Here is a 23,785-nt window from a genome sequence, read left to right as displayed (position 1 = left end):
GAGCTAATACTGTAGTTGAAGGAGGGCCCTCCCCGGGGGCCCCTCTGGCCCAAGGGCCCTGATGCGTTCGCTACCTCTGCACTCCCTATTGCTACGCCCCTGGCTATAATCACTCCACTATCTTCTTCAATCGCTTGTAGAAGCTTTTTTGGTGCTTTTGACGACAGGTCTACACTACTTCCTTAAAGAGGAACTTTAACCCAAGATTGAACTTCATCCTAATCGATAGCCGATACCCCCTTTCCCACAAGAAATCTGTACCTTTTTCAAATAGATCATCTGGGAAGGGAGAGGGGGGTGTCTGCGTGGCTGATATTGTAGTGAACCCCCTTCCACAGTGTGATATCAGGACCATGATCCTGACAGTTTGCTGTCTGTGAACCACGTTGCATTGTGGAAAATAATGGCTTTTTCCAACTGCCAAGCAAGCAATATTTCCCTCTACGCATGGAACTCTCTGAAATGAGCATTCTGTACAGATCACCTGGCAGAGCGAAAGATGTCACCAATAGTAATACATTTCAGAATGTAAATCGAGGAGAGAAAAGATTTTACAGTAGGCAAACATTGACTAAATAATCTATTTTATTTATTTATATAGCGCTGACATATTAAGCAGCACTATACAGAGTATATTGTCTTGTCACTAACTGTCCCTCAGAGGGGCTCACAATCTAGTCCCTACCATAGTCCTATGTCTATTTACAGTTGGATGCGAAAGTTTGGGCAACTGTGAGAAAGCGCGGAGGAGCCGCCGCCATGAGCCAGCGGCGGGCGGCTCCTCCCGCAGACAGTAGCCTCATGCACGGAGAGGCAGCCGCCTCCTCTCAGCGTGGGGCGGCTGTCCCCGTGCAGAGGCATGCGGAGCGCGTAGAAACCGCCGCGTCAGACGCGGCGGTTGGGCCGCATGCCTCCGCATTGGGGGCACAGAGCAGGGCTGCTGTGGCTGGGACTCGTAGTCCCTCGGGTTTTAGAGTGACGCGCGCGCGCGCGCACTCAGGGAATCATTTATGACACATTGAAGGGAGTCAGCTGACCAGGCTGGTCAGCTGACTCCAGTACCTCTCCCTATTGGTCCTCCACTTAGGGAGGTGCTGGGGAGGCACTTAGGGTATATATACTGCTGGTGGTTCAGTTGTTCCGTGTCTGGCGTTGCGTTCACATATGTGGGAGCACCCAGATCCGTTAGTCAGATCCGTTAGTGTGCCGGGACCAGCAGGAGCTGTAATCCTACACTAAGTTAGATTCTGTTGATAGCTTAAAGTACTAGTTTGATTGTGATTATATGTTATGACCTTTGCCTGCCTCGACTATCCGTCTGAACTCTGACCTTGTACCTCGTTATTTCTGATACCTGTTGCCGAACCCTGCCTGTACCTAGACTCCGCCTCTGCCTCCTGATTTTGTACTCCGATATTTCTGATACCTGTTGCCGAACCCTGCCTGTACCTAGACTCCGCCTCTGCCTACTGTTTCTGTACCTTATCTGTCAGTGTGTTAACGACTTGGCTTGCCCGACCTCGAGAACCGACCTCACGATTGGAGGCGGTTCTTTGTCCCGTTAGTGACACTTACGCCTGAGTGTCACTTTCGGACTTTCCTTCCCACTGTAAGTCTGACTCCTCCCGTCTCGGAGAGCTCAGACCTGTGGAAGGAATCTGTGCAGTTTTCCTTACTGCACTGAGGCTTGTCCTCCGTATTACTGTTGCACCAATCACTACACTCTACTCAGGTGACCAGAGGTTAGCTAGTATATTGGATTATCGGTGATACTGCAGATCACATATAATCTGATATACGTCTGTATTTCCCGTGATACTGCAGTTCACCGGTAATCAGACCTCTCTGTGCTTCACCGAACGTTACAGAACGCCAGACCACAAAACAGATGGAATCACGCGCTGATCCTCTGACGGTGCTTGCCACTTCGGTGGATAACATTCATCAAGCACTGGGCCAGCACAAAGCCCTAATCGATGCCTTATCAGGCTCTGTGAAAACCCTTCAGACGTCAGTGGATTCAGTACGTTCCCCTCCTAGTGATGACATACGCATGCCTGTGCCTGATAAGTTTTCCGGCCACAAGTCTGACTTCCGGAATTTCAGGAGTAGAGTGTTGTCATATTTTGAATTGAGACCCCGATCCTCGGGGACTGAGACCCAACGGGTCATCTTTATTAAAACCTTGTTGACTGGGGACTCCCAGTCCTGGGCATATAACCTGCGTCCCACCGATACCGCTCTAACCTCGGTAGACGAGTTCTTTAAGGCCATGGCCATAATCTACGACGACCCTGACCTTGCTGCGACCTCAGAGCGGAAGCTCAAACTTTTGCGGCAAGGCAGAGGTTCGGTCGAGGATTATGCGGCGGAGTTCCGCAGGTGGTCAGTCACTTCTAGGTTTGACAACTTTGCCTTAATGGATTACTTCTTGTCTGGGTTGTCGGAGGAGGTCTCTGACTTAATGTTAACCGTGCCTGAGCCCAAGACGGTTGATGAGGCCATATCTTCGGCCATTCGAGTGGATCGCAGGTTGCGCCACCAGAGGCAGGCTAGGGGCAGTCACCGGGTCAGGGTGACATCATACGCGGCACCATCCGCTACACCCCTAGTGGCACCGTCTCCGCCTATCACACCCTCCCCGGCCTTGCCACCGCCCGAACCAATGCAGATTGGTCGGTCAAGACTGACCCAGGTAGAACGAAGGCGACGAATGACAGAACAGCTGTGCCTGTACTGTGCAGCGGCAGGACATAGAGTGCGAAACTGCCCTAACAAGTCGGGAAACGAGTTTGCCTAGGAGTAGTGGGGGGTGACACCCTGGGCACGCAAATTGCACCCCTTAAAGAGAAGAAATTGCTTCTCCCTTGTACGGTTACATGGGAGAATAAATCTGTAGCCACCGAAGCCTTTATTGACTCTGGCTCAGCGGCTAATTTTATGAACTTCGAATTTGCTCAGGAGTTGGGCCTCCCACTCACTCCTGTGAGACCCCCCATTCAGGTTACGGCAGTGGACGATTCCCCTCTGCAACGGAATCGTTCCCTGTCACAGACTCCGATGGTGAGACTTACCATAGGGGTTCTGCATGGGGAAGAGCTACAATTTTTTGTACTGCACATGTCAACCTCCACTATTATCTTAGGCATACCGTGGTTGCAAGTCCATTCACCACACATCGACTGGGCCACGGGTCAGTTAACCTCCTGGTCTCCCCATTGTTTTCATCAGTGTTTGGGGAAGCTAACATTGGGGCAGACCAGAATTCAGGTGGAGGGGGTTCCAGACCAGTATGCTGAATATTCGGATGTTTTCTGCCCTAAAGCTGCCGATAAATTGCCTCCACATCGCCCTTTCGACTGTCCCATTGACCTCCGTTCTGGTTGTGTACCCCCCCGGGGTCGGTTGTACAATTTGTCGGGGCCCGAAAAATTGGCGATGCAGGAGTACATTAGGGAGAATCTGGCCAAAGGCTTTATTCGGCCGTCCCGGTCGCCTGCTGGGGCAGGCTTCTTCTTTGTAAAAAAGAAAGACGGAGGTCTGCGGCCTTGCATTGACTACCGCGGTCTCAACAAGATTACAGTAAAGAATCGCTATCCGCTACCCTTGATAGACGATCTTTTTACACAAATTACTGGCGCCCAGATCTTTTCTAAATTGGATTTGCGGGGTGCGTACAACTTGGTACGCATAAGAAAGGGCGATGAATGGAAGACAGCCTTTAATACACCAGACGGGCATTACGAGTACCTGGTAATGCCCTTCGGGTTATGTAATGCCCCGGCCGTCTTCCAGGAACTCATCAACGAGGTCTTCAGAGAGGTGTTGGGAAGATTTGTTCTAGTTTATCTAGACAATATCCTGATTTTCTCCAACAGTCTCTCTGAACATAGAACCCACGTGAGGTTCGTTTTGAACAGACTAAGGCAGAATCTATTGTATGCAAAGTTAGAAAAATGTATCTTCGAGGTAACATCTGTCGCTTTCCTGGGATACATAATCTCTACTACAGGCCTGTCCATGGATCCGGCCAAGGTCTCCGCTGTGTTAGAATGGCCTCAGCCGGTAGGCTTGAAATCGCTTCAGCGGTTTCTTGGCTTTGCCAACTATTATAGGAGGTTTATAAGGGGGTACTCTTCGGTGGTTTCTCCACTTACCAGCCTCACTAAGAAGGGTGCAGATACAACTCACTGGTCTCCCGAGGCGTTACAGGCTTTTGCCACCCTGAAGGGATTATTTTGTTCTGCACCCATCCTCAGACATGTGGATACGTCCTTTCCTTTTATTGTTGAGGTGGATGCCTCAGAGGTCGGGGTGGGGGCTGTGCTGTCTCAGCGATCTGGCTTGCAGGGTAGAATGCACCCATGTGCCTACTTCTCCCGCAGATTCTCCCCTGCGGAAAAAAACTACGATATCGGCAACAGAGAACTCTTAGCCATTAAGTTAGCCTTTGAGGAATGGCGACACTGGTTAGAGGGAGCGGAGCATACGGTCACGGTTTACACTGACCATAAAAATTTAGAATACATCGAGGGAGCTAAGAGGTTGAGCCCACGCCAGGCTCGCTGGTCATTAATTTTTTCTCGATTCTCTTTCATTATTACGTATACACCGGGTAGCAAGAATACTAAGGCGGATGCCTTGTCCAGGTGCTTTGAGTCAGAGACAGCACAGTCCTCCATTCCAGAGACTATTATTCCCCAAAGGTTGGTACTGGCCGCAACAGAGACTTGGGAGGATTGGAAGGGAACTTTAATTCCCTTCCAACAAGACATTCCAGAAGGAAAGCCCGCAGGAGTGTTGTTCATTCCGCTACCGTTCCGTCTTCAGGTTCTAGAGATGTTCCATACACATAAGAATGCTGGGCATCCTGGAGCATCTAGAACACAGGATCTGGTAGCCAGATGTGCTTGGTGGCCTTCCTTGGCAGCTGATTGCAAGGAATTCGTGAGGGAATGTGCGGTTTGTGCCAAGAGTAAACCCTCCCGGCTGGCACCTGTGGGTACCTTGCAGCCTTTGCCCACCCCGAGTGAGCCATGGACCCATTTGTCCATGGATTTTGTAGGTGAACTTCCCAAGTCAGAAGGCATGTCGGTCATTTGGGTGGTAGTCGACCGCTTCAGTAAAATGGCCCATTTCGTGCCCTTGAAAGGTCTCCCCTCGGCCCAGGAATTGGCTGATTTGTTTATCACACATGTGTTCCGGCTGCACGGTATTCCGGAGAACATAGTGTCGGATCGGGGAGTCCAGTTCATTTCTAAATTTTGGAGGGCATTCTGCCAACTAATGGGTATGAAGCTGTCATTTTCATCGGGCTACCACCCACAGACCAATGGGCAAACGGAGAGAATCAATCAGTCTTTGGAGCAATTCTTGAGGTGCTATGTTGCGGAGACACAGAACGACTGGGTCAAATTTCTGCCTTTCGCGGAGTTCGCACAGAACAATTTAAAAAGCTCCTCCACCGGATTCTCTCCGTTCCAGGTGGTGTCTGGAAGATTGCCCAAGTTCTCACCATTACCTGTGGTCTCCTCTCCGTTTCCAGTTTTGGAAGCCTGGCAGAGATCTTTCAAAGAGATTTGGCGCACAGTGGGGGATAATTTACGAAAAGCTTTTGTTAATCAGAAGGGTCAAGCTGATAAAAGACGTTCAGTAGAGTGGCACTTCAAACCTGGAGACATGGTTTGGGTCTCTACACGTCATTTGGCTCTGAAACAACCCTCTGACAAACTTGGTCCCAGGTTCGTGGGCCCCTTCCCTGTGACTAAGAAGATCAACAATGTCACATATACCATTGATCTCCCCACCAGCATGCGGGGAGTGAGGTCTTTTCATGTATCACTTCTCAAACCCGCAGTCCAGGGGGGTCCCACTCCTCCTCCTCCTGTCTTAGTCGATGCTCAACCCGAATATGAGATAGAAAAAATCATAGATTCACGTATGGTTCAGAACTCGGTGCAGTATCTCGTACATTGGAAGGGGTATGGCATTGAAGAGAGGCAATGGGTACCTGGGAACCGCATGCATGCAGATGAGTTAGTGAGAGAATTTCATGCTGTACACCCAGAGAAACCTGGAAGGAGCTGTCCGGAGTCCACTCCTCGGGGGGGGGTACTGTGAGAAAGCGCGGAGGAGCCGCCGCCATGAGCCAGCGGCGGGCGGCTCCTCCCGCAGACAGTAGCCTCATGCACGGAGAGGCAGCCGCCTCCTCTCAGCGTGGGGCGGCTGTCCCCGTGCAGAGGCATGCGGAGCGCGTAGAAACCGCCGCGTCAGACGCGGCGGTTGGGCCGCATGTCTCCGCATTGGGGGCACAGAGCAGGGCTGCTGTGGCTGGGACTCGTAGTCCCTCGGGTTTTAGAGTGACGCGCGCGCGCGCGCACTCAGGGAATCATTTATGACACATTGAAGGGAGTCAGCTGACCAGGCTGGTCAGCTGACTCCAGTACCTCTCCCTATTGGTCCTCCACTTAGGGAGGTGCTGGGGAGGCACTTAGGGTATATATACTGCTGGTGGTTCAGTTGTTCCGTGTCTGGCGTTGCGTTCACATATGTGGGAGCACCCAGATCCGTTAGTCAGATCCGTTAGTGTGCCGGGACCAGCAGGAGCTGTAATCCTACACTAAGTTAGATTCTGTTGATAGCTTAAAGTACTAGTTTGATTGTGATTATATGTTATGACCTTTGCCTGCCTCGACTATCCGTCTGAACTCTGACCTTGTACCTCGTTATTTCTGATACCTGTTGCCGAACCCTGCCTGTACCTAGACTCCGCCTCTGCCTCCTGATTTTGTACTCCGATATTTCTGATACCTGTTGCCGAACCCTGCCTGTACCTAGACTCCGCCTCTGCCTACTGTTTCTGTACCTTATCTGTCAGTGTGTTAACGACTTGGCTTGCCCGACCTCGAGAACCGACCTCACGATTGGAGGCGGTTCTTTGTCCCGTTAGTGACACTTACGCCTGAGTGTCACTTTCGGACTTTCCTTCCCACTGTAAGTCTGACTCCTCCCGTCTCGGAGAGCTCAGACCTGTGGAAGGAATCTGTGCAGTTTTCCTTACTGCACTGAGGCTTGTCCTCCGTATTACTGTTGCACCAATCACTACACTCTACTCAGGTGACCAGAGGTTAGCTAGTATATTGGATTATCGGTGATACTGCAGATCACATATAATCTGATATACGTCTGTATTTCCCGTGATACTGCAGTTCACCGGTAATCAGACCTCTCTGTGCTTCACCGAACGTTACAGCAACCTTGTTAATCGTCATGATTTTCCTGTATAAATCATTGGTTGTTACGATAAAAAATGTCAGTTAAATATATCATGTAGGAGACACACACAGTGATATTTGAGAAGTAAAATTAAGTTTATTGGATTTACAGAAAGTGTGCAATGATTGTTTAAACAAAATTAGGCAGGTGCATAAATTTGGGCACCACAAAACATAAATTAAATCAATATTTAGTAGATTCTCCTTTTGCAGAAATTATAGCCTCTAAACACTTCCTGTAGGTTCCAATGCGAGTCTGTATTCTAGTTGAAGGTATTTTGGACCATTCCACTTTACAAAACATCTCTAGTTCATTCAGGTTCGATGGCTTCCGAGTATGGACAGCTCTCTTTAAAGTGAACCTCCAGACTGAAAATTGACTCATCAGCACTGGAAAGGCCTGGTGTTTCTTTAACTGTTTCACAGCATCAGAACTTTTTTTCTCTTATACATGTAAGGCTTGGTGGTGTATTCTCCACAGTCAACATGCAACGCATGAGCTGACGTGGAGGAGGTACACACACTAGCACAAGGAAACAGGCTATCCCTAGTATAGTGGAGGGGAGGACTGACTCCAATAGGAGATTGTGGCGCACAGAGCCGGTGCAGATCCGACAGCCACAAACAATGCTTTCGCTATAACGTCTCAGCGCAAAGTAGCGCTGAGCGCACAAACCAGAACTGAGGAGATCAGGACAGGTAGACAGAATGAACGCTTGCTTAACTAGCCACTACTTAGTGACAGCAAGCGTCCACAATAACACAGACTGGAATGAGGCAGCCAATGCGATGCGGCGATGGCGTGCCTCACAAAGACAGGACAGGATAGTCAGGAAATAGCAGGATTAAGATAGATGAACGTAACACAGATAAATATACAATAAGTATGTTTTCCTAGCGTATTACAATTACAGCTATCAATGAAACTATTTGTAACGTCTGACTAACATATGTATATATCGGCAATGAACCGATATATGACATAAGCAGGAACGCTGACTAGGACTGGAGTAATACAGGGGACAGGACTCAGAAGGATTCGCTATCTCTTCGCAGAGATGAACGCAATCCACAAACGGTAACAGGACAGGATTCAGAAGGATTCGTTATCTCCTCGCAGAGATGAACGCAATCCACGAACAGGACCAGGAGCAGGATACTAGCTCAGCACGGGTGCTCACGGTACGCGCAAACTACCAAAACGTGCTGGAAAGCTGACTAACTGCACACATGATATAAACAGTTCGTGTACGTATACATCAGCGACACTGATGTATCAACGTAACACGAATACAAGGAAAATAATAAACGTGCTGGTATGCATATATATGGGCAATGAACCAATATATGATGCAAAACCAGCAAAGTATCTTTTAGAACAAGAAACACGATCGGGGGCTGAAGCGACAGCAAGACAAGCTTAAACTGAAGCTATGAAAACCCAAGGAAACCCTGCAGGAAGCAGATCTTTATACTGAGGTCATCCAATGGGAGCAGACATGCAGATTCCCACACAGGTGAATGATAATCAGTCACAAGCTGACAGCAGGGAAAGGCCGACAAAGCTATGCAGCTTGCATGAAAAGAGATCAGAACTACCTGAGCTGCAGCACTACTACTTCCAGCAATGCCTGCTGCAGCAGCGATCATTACAATACAAGCCTCATTTTTAGCTGCACAGAAAAAAACTGGCCGGGCATTTTCCCCCTAATGCTGTGCAAAGCATGATGGGATTTCTGATGTTGTTGTTCTCGTTCTGTTGTTTTGGTGCAATTTTTTTTTTTTTTTACATTTTGAATTTGACATTTGAAGCCTAGCACGTGTAGCTGGGAGGGTTGATCAGGACACAGGACAGTTGGAACTGTGTCTCCTCCTCCCTGTCACCTCCTTTTAACCAAAAAGATGGCTGCCCCCATGACAAAGATGGCAGCCCCTATGAATCACAAACATTTGCCTGTTCTTTTAAAAACGGGGTTGGTAAGAGATTATATTACCTATCTATTCTAATTATCATAACTAATGTAACTTAATGACAGTATGTTTGTTTAGGCTGAAATTCCCCTTTAAAGGTCCGTACACACGCCGGACTTTAGGCAACGACGGGTCCGTCGTTGCCTCCCGCTGGGTGGGCGTGCCAGCGACAGTCCGGCGTGTGTACGCTCTGTCGTCAGACTGATACGGCCGTATCAGTCTGACGACAGAGCGTACACACGCCGGACTGTCGCTGGCACGCCCACCCAGCGGGAGGCAACGACGGACCCGTCGTTGCCTAAAGTCCGGCGTGTGTACGGACCTTAACTCACACCACAGATTTTCAATTATATTCATGTCTGGGGACTGAGAGGGCCTATTCCAGAACGTTGTACTTGTTACTCTGCATAAATGCCATAGTGGATTTTGAGCAGTGTTTATGGTCGTTGTCTTTTTGAAAGATCCAACCCCGGCGCAGCTTCAGCTTTGTCACTGATTCCTGGACATTGGTCTCCAGAATCTGCTGATACTGAGTGGAATCCATTCGTCCCTCAACTTTGACAAGATTCCCAGTCCCTGCACTGGCCACACAGCCCCACAGCATGACAGAACCACCACCATATTTTACTGTAGGTAGCAGGTGTTTTTCTTGGAATGCTGTGTTCTTTTTCCTCCATGCATAACGCCCCATGATATGACCAAATAACTCAGTTTTAGTTTCATCAGTCCACAGCACCTTATTCCAAAATGAAGTTGGTTTGTCCAAATGTGTTTTAGCATACTGTACCTTAAGCGGCTCTATTTGTGCTGTGGGAGGAGAAAAGGCTTCCTCTGCATCACTCTTGCAGACAGCATCTCCTTGTGTAAAGTGCGCCGAATGGTTGAACGATGCACAGTGACTCCATCTGCAGCAAGATGATGTTGTAGGTCTTTGGTTCTGGTCTGTGGGTTGACTCTGACTGTTTTCACCATTCGTCGCTTCTGTTTATCCGAGATTTTTCTTGGTCTATCACTTCGAGTCTTAACTTGAACTGAGCCTGTGGTCTTTCATTTGCTCAATATGTTCTTAAGGCCCCATTAACACTAGAGCGTTTTGCCGCGATTTTGGCAAAACGCTCAAACGCTAGCGCTTTTAAAATCGCTAGCGTAATGAAACCTTATGGGCCCGTTCTTACTTGGGCGATTTGCGCTAATCGCCTCAAATCGCCCAAAAACGCGAAATGCAAACGCGTCACCTGCAACATTTTCGGGCAATTTCCCGGTGATCACGGTTCAGTGCTATAGAAGCGCTAAACGCGATCGCGACAAAATAGCCGCAGTGTTCAGTGATTTTTCCGCTTGAAATCACAGAAAAAAATCACTCCTGCAAAACGCCGGAAAAAATCTCCGGCGTTTTGCATTTCTAAGTGTGAATGGGGCCTAACTGTGGAAACAGATAGCTGAAATCTCTGAGACAGATTTCTGTATCCTTCCCCTAAACCATGATGTTGAATAATCTTTGTCTTCAGGTCATTTGAGCGTTGTTTTGAGACCCCCATGTTGCTACTCTTCAGAGAAAATTAAAAGAGGAGGGAAACTTACAACTCACCCCCTTAACCTCCTTGCCGGTTATCCCGAACACAGTTTGGGGTAACCTGCGCAGGAGGATTTCTCAAGCCCCGCTGGGCCGATTTGCATAATTTTTTTTTTCCCACACGCAGCTAGCACTTTGCTAGCTGCGTGTAGTACGCGATCGCCGCCGCTCGCCGCCGATTCGCCGCTACCCGCCGCGCCGAGCCGCCCCCCCCGTCCCAGACCCATGCGCAGCCTGGCCAATCAGTGCCAGGCAGCGCTAAGGGGCGGATCAGGATTCCCTCTGACGTCACGACGTCCATGACGTCGGTGACGTCATCCCGCCCGGTCGCCATGGCGACCGGGGAAGCCCTGCAGGAAATCCTGTTCTCAACGGGATTCCCTGCATACTCTGATCGCCGAAGGCGATCGGAGTGGGTGGGGGGATGTCGCCGCTCAGCGGCTATCATGTAGCGAGCCCTGGGCTCGCTACATGATTTAAAAAAAAAAAATTAAAAAAAAGTGCAGCGCTGCCTCCTTGCCGGATTTTTTAGAACGGCAAGGAGGTTAAAGAGACTCTGTAACAAATTTTTCAGCCTTAGTTCTTCTATCTTATAAGTTCCTATGCCTGGTCTAATGTGCTCTGGCTTACTGTAGCCTTTCCTAATTGCACTGTCTCCGTAATAAATCTTATCTCCTTTCCTCTGTCGTGTCTGTCGGGCTAAGGCTTGAATGTGTGAAATGTGCAGGGCTGCTTGTGATTGGATAGAAGTGATACACACCCTCTGCAGGTCCCCTGCACACTCTGTATGACTCACACACTCTGTTTATGTGAGCCTATCACAAGCTGGTTAGTTTGTTTGTAAACACTGCCTAAAACTGTTAATTACCAGCCAGGATTGCAGCAGAGTGGCAGAAACAGCACAGAGGGGCGCAGGAGAAAATAAGGAATAGAATGGTATGCTTTTTAGTGTAAGAATATTAGAGTACAGATTCTCTTTAAATACTGTTTCTCATTATTGGATTCATCTGTGTATGTAGGTCAGTGGTCACTGAGCTTACCAAGCCAATTTGAGTTCCAGTAATTAGTTCTAAAGGTTTTGGAATCAATAAAATGCCCAAACTTATGCACCTGCCTAATTTTACATATTTTACTTAAACAATTATTGCGCACTTTCTGTAAATCCAATAAACTTAATTTCACTTCTCAAATATCACTGTGTGTGTCTCCTATATGATATATTTAACTGACATTTTTTATCGTAAGAACCAACGATTTATACAGGAAAATCATGCCGATTAACAAGGTTGCCCAAGCTTTCGCATCCCACTGTACAGGGTGCATTTCTCTAGGTTTTCCTTCTTTCCTGTGAAAGAGTTCAGGTCCTTAGGCGTCAGTAGTGGGAGGGTTCAGTGTAAGAAAAGGGCTGTATTTAGCTGTAGTAAAATATTGGTATTTTTATCAGTATATTACTATCATCACTAGCACTGAAATAGTAGGATATCGGTAAATTTACTATCAGGTTTTCAGGCACCCGAATTTCCTTGGCGCCCTTTTTTGCATGTACACATACAGAACAGAAGCAGCATAGGATTGTATATGAATTGAAAAACAATAATTAAAGAGACTCTGAAGCGAGAATAAATCTCGCTTCAGAGCTCATAGTTAGCAGGGTCACGTGTGCCCCTGCTAAACCGCCGCTGAGAGGGGCAGGGGAGAGGCGGAGATACGCGCTGACAGACACGCATGGAGCAGGGCTGCGGCGGTTTGCCCTGCCCCAACCAGAAAGCGCTCCCCCGCTGAAACTAGGGGATTTGGGGGTGAAGGGACCCCCATTAAGTCGCGGGATAGCAGCGTTATAGCAGGGGCACACGTGCCCCTGCTATCTATGAGGTCTGAAGCGAGATTTATTCTCGCTTCAGGCTCTCTTTAAAATGCATGCTACAAATAAAGTGCTATAGATATCATTATCACAACAGACAGGGCTGTTTCTGGTCATTTTGGCACCACATGCACGGCACCTTTTGTCTCCCTACCCCAATCTCACAAAGAGGACGATCATAACCTACATCATTTAGTTTTGTGGGCACCAATAAGAAATTGATAGCTTATATAGAAATAATGTTTTTTCTCAAAATGAATTTGTAAAGGATACACACATTATTACTAGGCGTATACATCTCGCTGGCCCAAACTCACTGAAACCATATAATCTACTCTTCCAATAAGGCCCGGTTCACATTAAAAAATATAAGCCAAATGGATCCGGTGAGCGGATCCGGGTCTCCGCTTCACCGGATCCGGATTGGCTCTGTGCACATTGGCAAACGGTTTGTGAAAACTGATCTAATCACCAAAGGATCGGATCGGTTTTCACTCCGTTTGCCAGCAAATACATACCTAATGGCAGCGGCTTCCTCTTCTTGCGCTGTGATTGCATAGCGCGTCATGTGACTAGTCGGACGAAATTTCTATAGCCGGCTTTTAGGTATGCATTTAGCGGCCTGGTTACCCTCGTTCACCCACCTGCCCGGCTGCTGCACCCTCCCGCCGCTCAGGTTAATGTGAAGAAAGGTTCCGTTTTCCATTGCCCCAATGCAGGAGCATTTTTTGGCCAGTTCCGTTCCGCTGGGCAGAATGGTCCGGAAAATTAGGGCCTGCTGCATTTTTTTGTCCGGGTAACGGAACGTATCCGTACCAAACGGACGCATGCGAACAGTCCAATATGTTAACACTGGATCCTTTCAGATCCGCTCTGTTTGTACAGTATACATTCCGGTTACGTTCCTTAAAAAACGCAGATGTAAACTGGGCCTAATATTTTTGAGGGGTGCGTATCCACTTTATAAGCATAACAGTCTGTGACTGTAATAGATTGCGGAAAAGCCAACGCGCGGACTGGCTGGTTACGCATTCAGCTCAGCGGTTTACACGTGGCGGCGTGCGTCTGATGTGGCTGGGCCTTCTAGTGCACACAGATTGAGGAATACAAGCGCGCGCGCTGAGAGGCAGAACCTTTATGGCAAACGGAGAGGGATCCGCTGACCAGTTTGGTCAGCTGATCTCAGAGGGGGCGGCTATTGGTTGATCAGCGCTGGGTGGCGCCAGGGAGCGCCGCTCTATATATAGTCATTGCTGGTAAGTCTCAAGTTGTCTGCCGTTGCGAACACTTACGTGAAAGCACTCAGACCATAGTCAGATCCCACAGTGTGTTAGAACCAGGAGGACCTGGGAATTCACACTGAGCCAGATTACTTCTGTGTTACTATTGTGTTATACTTCAGACTAGTTCCAGGGTGTTGAGACCACGGACCTCACACCCAAGACTAGGGATACTGTGTTACCATTGTGTTATACTTCAGACTAGTTCCAGGGTGTTGAGACCACGGACCTCACACCCAAGACTAGGGATACTGTGTTACCATTGTGTTATACTTCAGACTAGTTCCAGGGTGTTGAGACCACGGGCCTCACACCCAAGACTAGGGATACTGTGTTACCATGGTGTTATACTTCAGACTAGTTCCAGGGTGTTGAGACCACGGACCTCACACCCAAGACTAGGCATTGTTTGATATCTGTTATGACCTATTGCTTCCCTGACTATCCTTCTGCTTTCTGATTCGGTACCTACGCATATCTGATTACCTGTTGCCAACTCTGCCTGTCCCTGGTTACCGAATCAGTCTACTGTCTCTGTACTTTCTCTGCCCGTGTATTGCCGACCTAGCCTGCCCGACCTTGCGAGCTATCACTCTCTCTAGAGAGATTAGCTATTCAGCCTGAGGCTCCATCCCCTTGGAAGTCTAAGGCTGCTGGAAGGTCTTCATACTTCCCAGAGGGAGGTATTCCTCATACTGCCAAGGACCGCCTGCTCCTCGGGTGGTCCCACTCATTACTGTTGCACCAAACACTCACACTATATAGGTGTCCAGAGGTTAGTCATATCTGTATTATTGGTGATTCTGCAGATCATCAATAATCAGGTATACATCTGTATTCTTGGTGATTCTGCAGATTACCAATAATCAGATTCTCTCTGTGTGCTGACACCGATCGTTACAGTGACTTTATGGGTTTGAATATTGTTCAGAAAGTCCAACAATAAACACAATAGTGCTGTAATGATCGCTGCTGCAGCAGGTGTTGCTGGAAGTAGTAGTGCTGCAGCTCAGGCAGTTCTGATCTTTTTCCATGCAAGCTGCATAGCTTTGTCTGCCTTTCCCTGCTGTCAGCTTGTGACTGATTATCATTCACCTGTGTGGGAATCTGCATGTCTGCTCCCATTGGATGACCTCAGTATAAAGATCTGCTTCCTGCAGGACTCCTCGGGTTTTCATAGCTTCAGTTTAAGCCTGTCTTGCTGTCGCTTCAGCCCCCGATCGTGTTTCTTGTTCTAAAAGATACTTTGCTGGTTTTGCATCATATATTGGTTCATTGCCCATATATATGCATACCAGCACGTTTATTATTTTCCTTGTATTCGTGTTACGTTGATACATCAGTGTCGCTGATGTATACGTACACGAACTGTTTATATCCTGTGTGCAGTTAGTCAGCTTTCCAGCACGTTTTGGTAGTTTGCGCGTATCGTGAGCACCCGTGCTGAGCTAGTATCCTGCTCCTGGTCCTGTTCGTGGATTGCGTTCATCTCTGCGAGGAGATAACGAATCCTTCTGAATCCTGTCCTGTTACCGTTTGTGGATTGCGTTCATCTCTGCGAAGAGATAGCGAATCCTTCTGAGTCCTGTTCCCTGTATTACTCCAGTCCTAGTCAGCATTCCTGCTTATGTCATATATCGGTTCATTGCCGATATATACATATGTTAGTCAGACGTTACAAATAGTTTCATTGATAGCTGTAATTGTAATACGCTAGGAAAACATACTTATTGTATATTTGTCTGTGTTACGTTCATCTATCTTGATCCTGCTATTTCCTGACTATCCTGTCCTGTCTTTGTGAGGCACGCCATCGCTGCAATCGCATTGGCTGCCTCATTCCAGTCTGTCTTGTTTTGGACGCTTGCTGTCGCTAAGTAGCCGCTAGCTAGCAAGCGTTCATTCTGTCTACCTGTCCTGATCTCCTCAGTTCTGGTTTATGCGCTCAGCGCTACTTTGCGCTGAGACGTTATAACGAAAGCATTGTTTGTGGCTGTCAGATCTGCACCGGCTCTGTGCGCCACAATCTCCTATTGGAGTCAGTCCTCCCCTCCACTATACTAGGGATAGCCTGTTTCCTTGTGCTAGTGTGTGTACCCCCTCCACGCCAGCTCATGCGTTGCATGCTGACTGTGGAGAATACACCACCAAGCCTCACAAGTGCCCATTTAAATGGTAAAATTACGGTACCATCAATCCCTTTATAAATGGAACTAGCAGTTGCCTATAACAATTTCATAACATTGAGTGCACTAAGACCAGCTCTGTGGTGCCCCCTCCTACAGAATCAGAATTGGAATCAGAATCAATTTATTTGGCCAAATTAGTTTGCACTTACAATGAATTTGACTTGATACAAACAAAACAATACAAGGGCATACAGTATGTGTATTACAAGTGGAGGACAGTATGTAATTTATAATTTGAAAATAAAAAACAGATACTTACCAAAGGAGAGGGAAGGCTCTGGGTCCTATAGAACAGTGTTTCTCAACATTTTATTAGTATGTACCCCTTTTAACCTCCTTGCCGGTTTAATTCCCGCAGCCTTATGGCAGCGGGAAGGTTTTTTTTGCATTTTTTTAAAATTCTATTATGTAGCTAGCCTAGCGCTAGCTACATGATGCCCCCCTCCCTGCGGCGTCCCTCTCACCCCTCCGATCGCCGCCAGCGCACTCGCCCATAAGGAAATTCCGTTCTGAATGGGATTTCCTTTAGGGCTTCCCCCGTCGCCATGGTGACGATCGCGATGACGTCATCGACGTCAGCGGGAGTCCCGATCTACCTCTCAGCGATGCCTGGCACTGATTGGCCAGGCTGCGCACGGGGTCTCGGCGGGGGGGGCCTCTAACGCGGCGGGTAGCGGCGAATCGGCGGCGATCGCAGGCAAAACGCAGCAAGCAAAGTGCTTGCTGCGTGATTTAAAAAAAAATTATGTAAATCGGCCCAGCAGGGCCAGAGCAATCCTCCGCGGCGGGTTACCCCGAGCTCAGCTCGGGATAACCGGCAAGGAGGTTAAAACCCTGTATTCACCAAGTACCCCCCTATCATAGTAATCATCATCACAATTACCCCTTGACACATATATATTTAACTGTAGTACATAATTGGTTCCAATCAATTTTCAAACATTTACTATTGCTTTTAATTAGCTAAAATACTCATTTGGTGTCGTTTAAATGAGTTTTATCATTTTCTAAAACTCTAAATTTGTTATTCTTGGCTAAGTACAACAAGCCTGCGTACCCCCTGGAACCATCAAAAGTACCCCCTGGGGTAGACGCACCACACGTTGAGAACCTAGGCTTTAGAGCCTTCCCATTCTCCTTCCGGTCCCCGTGCCCCCCCCCCCCCCCCCCCAGGCTCGGTTTAAATCTCCTTCCACGGAAGACTTCGGCAGTCTTCGGAAGCACTCGGGCTTCCGAAGATGGCCGGCTCTGTACTGCACATGCGTGAGTGCATGAGAGAGGACGCTCGCGCATGCGCGGTAAGGAGCAAACCGACTTCAGGAGCCCGAGTGCTCCTGAAGACTGCCAAAAACAGCCCAACCTGGAAGAGAGCGGTCTCCGACCTATAGGTGGTAGAATGGCAATGGGGGAGCCTGCTGGGGAACGTGGGGACCGGTGTAATGAAAAATATTGCAACCTATATGTTGCAACTTCAATGGACTGTGCTTAACTGCACATGTCCCGCCTTCTTTCACATTTCCCGATTTGCCATTATTTGCAACTGCCGGTGTTTAGTTCCCTCCAGGGGGGTTATTAGTTGCCCAGTAGAGGAGGGTTCTGTGTGAGAATAGGGTTAGGTTGGGTTGCATTTTCTGATACAAATACATTGAAATCAATGGTTAGGTTGCAGAGCCGGATTAAGGTTAAATGGGACCCTAAGCAAAGTAACTGATTTGGGCCCCCCCATCATCGTAATAGAATCAGAAGCTGCAGCTGCACAGCAACATGCCGCACACACCGGGGCAGCCGAGCTACTGGTTGCTATGGGCAACAGCCCGCTTTCCTCTGTGGGTGCACAATGCAGGGAATAGCAGCGGCAAAATGCAGAGTGAGAGATGAATGGCTGGGACATTTGCACTCAGGGGCTGGGGCACCCCTGTGAAGAGGGCGCAAGATATCACAGCAGCAGCACTTTCCCCCTGCATCTCCAGCCTGGCAATAGCAGAAAGCTCTGGACACCGCCAAACCGGAAGCCGTTCCCCAGACAGAATTACATAACCACCCCCACCACCGAACAACCAATTTCCTCCCAAACTAGACAGCCACCATGCAGCCTCCATCCCAGTGAATACGATAGTCCAGCAGAGACGGCAGCCGCAGCGGAGGAGAATGACAGCACCAGATGACTCACATTCACCTATTGCGATCGAAGCAATAGAGGTCCCGTCATCCGGAGCCCATCTGTCTCCTCTAGAGTGCTGCCGCTCTGTTACTACTACTGTTACTACTTCCTACTTCCTGTCTGATCTGAGAATCAGGAAGTTCAGAGCAAGCGGCTGCACTGTAGAAGAGACAGATGGGTTTCAGATGACGGGATCTCTATTGCTTGGATCATGGATAGGTGAGTGAGCGTTTGCTATCTGCTGCTATCATTCTTGCTGCAGCTGTGGTTCTCTGTGGGAAGGGAGGGAGGAGTGGGCAGCGGCAGAGCGCACAGTAGCAGGAGGGGGACCTAGGAGGAGAGCCTGGCTCTGAAGACAATCAGCAGCGCACGCCATCATTTGACAAGACAAATAACATTTATATCGCGCTTTTCTCCTGGCGGACTCAAAGCGCCACAGCTGCAGCCACTAGGATGCGCCCTATAGGCAGTAGCAGTGTTAGAGAGACTTGCCTAAGGTCTCTTACTGAATAGGTGCTGGTTTACTGAACAGGCAGAGCCGAGATTCGAACCCTGGTCTCCTGTGTCAGAGGCACAGCCCTTAAAGGGAATCCGAGTAGTGCCTGTGGGTATGCCTTTAAAGAGACACTGAAGCGAGACTAAATCTCGCTTCAGCTCTCATATATAGCAGGGGCACGTGTGCCCCTGCTAAAACGCCGCTATCCCGCGGCTGCAAGAGGGTCCCTTCACCCCCAACCCACCCCCCCCCGCAAAAGTTGGTCGGAAAGTTGGTCGTAGGATTTGTCTTCCTGGAGGCAGGGCTAACGGCTGCAGCCCTGCCTCCAGTCGCGTCTATCAGACGCGCATCGCCGCCTCTCCCCCGCCCCTCTCAGTGAAGGAAGACTGAGAGGGGCGGGGAAGAGGCGGAGATACGCGCTGACAGACGCGCGTGGGGCAGGGCTGCGGCGGTTAGCCCTGCCCCAATGCGGAAGCGCTCCCCCGCATTACGGAGGGGATTTGGGAGGACAGGGACCCCCGTTAAGCCGCGGGATAGCGGCGTTTTAGCAGGGGCACACATGCCCCTGCTAGCTATGAGGTCTGAAGCGAGATCTATTCTCGCTTCAGACTCTCTTTAAGCAAACCCACAACTAATTAATTACATCCTCACACCTACCAGCATGATGTTTGTAATTATATCCCCCTGGGTTCCTTATATTTCATTGCATTGTGCTGAATCGAGCTGCCGACTTTGGAGAAAAGTTGTCCTGTGTAATACAATGTAACTATGGAAAGATGCATATCATTTTGAAGCTCTCTTTCTCCTCTTTTCAATGCTAGATAAACTGCCACCCTATGCCTTTTAGTTTTCGCTATTTTCGCGATCGAAATTGCCGTGGCATCGATTTCGATCGCGAAAATAGCAAAAACTAAAAAGGCATAGGGCGGCGGTTTATATATCATTGGAAAGAGGAGAAAGAGAGCTTTAAATTAATATGCATCGTTCCATAGTTACTGCACTGCTCAGAGTCCCTTTAATCATTGTACCATCCAGCCACCGCTGACAGGATGGCGAGGGCTGGTTTATGTGCTGATGGGGCCCCTTTAACTCTGAATGGGGCCCCAAGCGAGTGCTTTTGTTGCCTGGTCGGTAATCCGGCCCTGTTTGGTTGCCCTTTCTGATAGCTATGAGTATAAATTATTGCAACTGGTTGCAAAATATTATAAAGTTATTGCAAACATTTTCACCACACCAGCGTTTTCTCGACGTGTAGGATAAAGTGTTGGAGCACCGGCAGGAGAACGGGAAGGCTATATAGGACCCAGAGCCTGCCCTCTCTTTAGGTAAGTATCTGGTTTTTGTTTTAGATTTCACCACAGACTCTCTTTATAGTGACAGTAAGCAGGGTGAGAAGTGTGACAGCTGTCACTCCAGGCATATGCTTGGTTTGCCTATGCCTGAAACAGCCTTTTAGAAAAGAGAACAAAACGCTGGACATCCTGAGACCTGAGGTAAGAAAATCTATATTTTTCCTAAAAGGATTTCCTCTCACAGAGTTGCCTGAGCCTCGGTCTTTCAGCTATGCACCCAATATCCCCATTCTAGTAGTGAATTGATGATCACCTACCTGTCCTGGGGAAGCCCGCGGTGAGGGAAAGTGGGTGACTATTATGCCTCTTCGCTATCTGACCACATTGCATCGTCCCCTCATGCACACGAAGGCTACACCGCCTCTCAGTCAACAGCATCGGTAACCCGGGCAACGGAGGGGCTGCTACCCATTGGCTTGTTCGGATCCAGTGGGTTTTCCAATGGGACTGCTGGGCGGGCCGGTTACCACCAATGGAGACTCAGGCAGAGAGCGGCTGCGCCGTGACGTCACGAGGCAGGGAGCCCGGCGGGGCTGGTGTGCTAGGCAGAGGCTGGTGAGCTCCCGCAGCATGGACACGGGATAGCAGCCCGCCCGGGGGGAGCGGGGCCGGAGGAGCTGAGGAGACACATGAGGAAGAGAAGAGAAACGAGCCGCCAGGTGAGAGGGCCCAGCGGTGTGGCGAGTGCGCTCCACTGTGCAGCGCTGACTGGATGCGTGTGCACGTACTTCCCGCTCCACTCACTGCACTGTACCTGCTGCTCATGCATGGTACACTCCACTCTGCCCCTCAGTCTGCACTACCTCAGTGATGCCTCCCTCCCCTCTATACTCTCCACTCTGCCCCTCAGTCTGCACTACCTCACTCCCCCTCTGTACTCTCCACTCTACCCCTCAGTCTGCACTGCCTCCCTCCCCCTCTATACTCTCCACTCTGCACTACCTCCCTCCCCTCTGTACTCCACTCTGCCCCACAGTCTGCACTACCTCCCTCCCCCTCTGTACTCAACTCTGCCCCACAGTCTGCACTACCTCCCTCCCCCTCTGTACTCTCCACTCTGCCCCACAGTCTGCACTACCTCCCTCCCCCTCTGTACTCTCCACTCTGCCCCACAGTCTGCACTACCTCCCTCCCCCTCTGTACTCTCCACTCTGCCCCACAGTCTGCACTACCTCCCTCCCCCTCTGTACTCTCCACTCTGCCCCACAGTCTGCACTACCTCCCTTCCCCCTGCACTCTCCACTCTGCCCCACAGTCTGCACTACCTCCCTCCCCATCTATACTCCATTATGCCCCTCAGTCTGCACTACCTCCCTCTGTACTCTCCACTCTGCACTACCTCCCCCCCCCCCCTCTGTACTCTCCACTCTACCCCTCAGTCTGCACTGCCTCCCTCCTCCTCTATACTCTCCACTCTGCACTACCTCCCTCCCTCCTCCTCTATACTCTCCACTCTGCACTACCTCCCTCCCTCCTCCTCTATACTCTCCACTCTGCACTACCTCCCTCCCCCTCTGTACTCTCCACTCTGCCCCTCAGTCTGCACTGCCTGCCTCCCCCTCTGTACTCTCCACTCTGCCCCTCAGTCTGCACTGCCTGCCTCCCCCTCTGTACTCTCCACTCTGCCCCTCAGTCTGCACTGCCTGCCTCCCCCTCTGTACTCTCCACTCTGCCCCTCAGTCTGCACTACCTCCCTCCCCCTCTATACTCTCCACTCTGCCCCCCAGTCTGCACTACCTCCCTCCCCTCTATACTCTCCACTCTGCTGCGCTCACTGCCCCCACCCTTCTCTCCACTGTCCCTTAGTGAGACTCTCCCCTGAACCTTCACATGTATGATGCCTTCCCACTATGCACTGCTGTGCTCACTGCCTTCCAGTGATGTCCTCCTCTGAACCTGCACATGTATGATGCCACCACCACACACTCCTCTCTGCTGTGCTCACTGCCCCCACGCTGCACTGTCCCTAGTGCTCACTGCCCCCCCCCCCCCCCCCATGGCCTCCTAGGTACCTGTTGCACATGTATTAACCCTTCGCTTTTCCACACACTCTGCTCTATACCTCAGTGCTGTCCTCCTCCATATTTGCACATGTATGATTCCCCCCCTCCCCTGATCTGTTCCTCAATAAATGAGCTCCTCCTCTGTACCTGAACATGTATGATGTCCCTCCAGTCACTTCTTACACATGTCTAGAGATGCATTCATGAAGTGCACGCCACCACTATGCTGTTGCTTCAACACACTCATATATAGCTGAATGTATATGACACTCTCTCTGCCACCCTTCTTATGTGTTATGTCCCTGTAGTATATCTGGTAGAAAGACTGATGGATGACCCACCACCAGCACTCCTATTCTCCAATGTACCACACTTTCTAGTGCTTGCGGATATATGAATGGCCCATACACTGGGCTATTCTTCCTGCACCCTTGTCTGTGTTTTATGACATGTATGACCGACCTCCCTGCTATCTGTACAGTATGCAGTTACTGGTATATACTTGTGGATGAGAGAACGTGGTCCCTCTCCCATTCTCATGCTGCTGTCACACACCATCTCCTTACCTTTTTAAAGTGTAGACATAGGAGACCCCCCCCCAAATCCCCATCCATGAGCCTGGTGCTCTAGTCTCTGGCCTACTGATAAAGGAAAGGAGCTGTGTCATGTCCAGTGTCCATACCTCTCTGTTGGATGGTTCATGCAGTACCCCCACACTTGGCTGTCAGCGCAGCGCTCACCCCCTGCACCTACTGTATAAATGTACAGAGTACTCCCCCCTCACTACTGCATACGTTGATCTGGAGATTATGTGAAGAAGTTCTTATCCAATCATATGTCCCCACTCTTGGCACTTTGTAGCAGGATTCTGAACTACTCAGTAGATCAGCCTCAGACTGCTGTCATCATTCCAACGAACACTACAAATTCCAGCAGATTCTAATTGGCTATCCTGTGGCTTCATGAGTTTTAGTTGCTTCACATCTGGAGGGCTTCAGTTGGCCCACTGCAGTGCTGATGCTTGTATATGATGGACTGACAGATCCTCCTGGATTGCAATGCTGAATGGGCTGCCATAATTGCACTTGTGGGGGTTTTTTCGCCTTCCTCTGGATCAACAGGGGTATGTGGGGGACGGGCTGGAGTTGTACTTTGTACTGGTTGAACTCGATGGACGTATGTCTTTTTTCAACCAAAATAACTATGTAACTTCCCAGGCTTTCAGTGCTTCAGTCTGTCTGATTCTTATGCTGTGAAAACAAATTATATTTCCTGGTGGGTAAACTTGAGGTGCTTCTACCATTTGTGGCTTAGTGTGTGTGTGTGTGTGTGTGTTCTGTGTGATATGACCCCCAATTGGGGGATGCAAAAGTACATTTTGACTGTTTCTCCAACACAAAGATAAATAGTTCATATTGGTATTCTTGTCCTGTTGCAATGCTGCAATAGTAAAAAGAGGGGAAAATTGAGCATATTTGCTGTATTGCATGCCAGCCCCTGAAAGCATGCATGACTTGCACGTACACCTCCCCTGTAGAAGGCTAGAGCAACTTGCCCATACACCTCCCCTGCAGAAAGCGTGCGCAATTTGCTCACACACATTCCCTGCAGAAAGTGCGCAACTT

The 23,785-nt window shown here is 49.3% G+C and overlaps 2 protein-coding genes across 14 annotated transcripts in view; one reads left to right on the top strand and one right to left on the bottom strand.

Moving 5' to 3' along the window:
- CCDC148 (coiled-coil domain containing 148) overlaps nt 1-20,823 on the bottom strand; it is a 267,767-nt gene extending 246,944 nt beyond the window's left edge. For 4 of the 5 annotated variants that reach the window (XM_068245736.1, XM_068245741.1, XM_068245735.1 and 1 more), the window contains exon 1: nt 20,415-20,823. The gene's annotated coding sequence lies outside the window, so the exon portion shown is untranslated. The remainder of the gene's footprint in view (nt 1-20,414) is intronic. The other variant, XM_068245742.1, reaches the window with a different exon arrangement.
- PKP4 (plakophilin 4) overlaps nt 20,656-23,785 on the top strand; it is a 471,364-nt gene continuing 468,234 nt past the window's right edge. For all 9 annotated transcript variants that reach the window (XM_068245730.1, XM_068245731.1, XM_068245734.1 and 6 more), the window contains exon 1: nt 20,656-20,816. The gene's annotated coding sequence lies outside the window, so the exon portion shown is untranslated. The remainder of the gene's footprint in view (nt 20,817-23,785) is intronic.

Source organism: Hyperolius riggenbachi, chromosome 7, assembly GCF_040937935.1.
Source record: "Hyperolius riggenbachi isolate aHypRig1 chromosome 7, aHypRig1.pri, whole genome shotgun sequence".
Classification (NCBI taxonomy): domain Eukaryota; kingdom Metazoa; phylum Chordata; class Amphibia; order Anura; family Hyperoliidae; genus Hyperolius; species Hyperolius riggenbachi.
The sequence above is the reverse complement of the archived record's forward strand: the minus strand, read 5'-3'. Positions and strand labels throughout refer to the sequence as shown.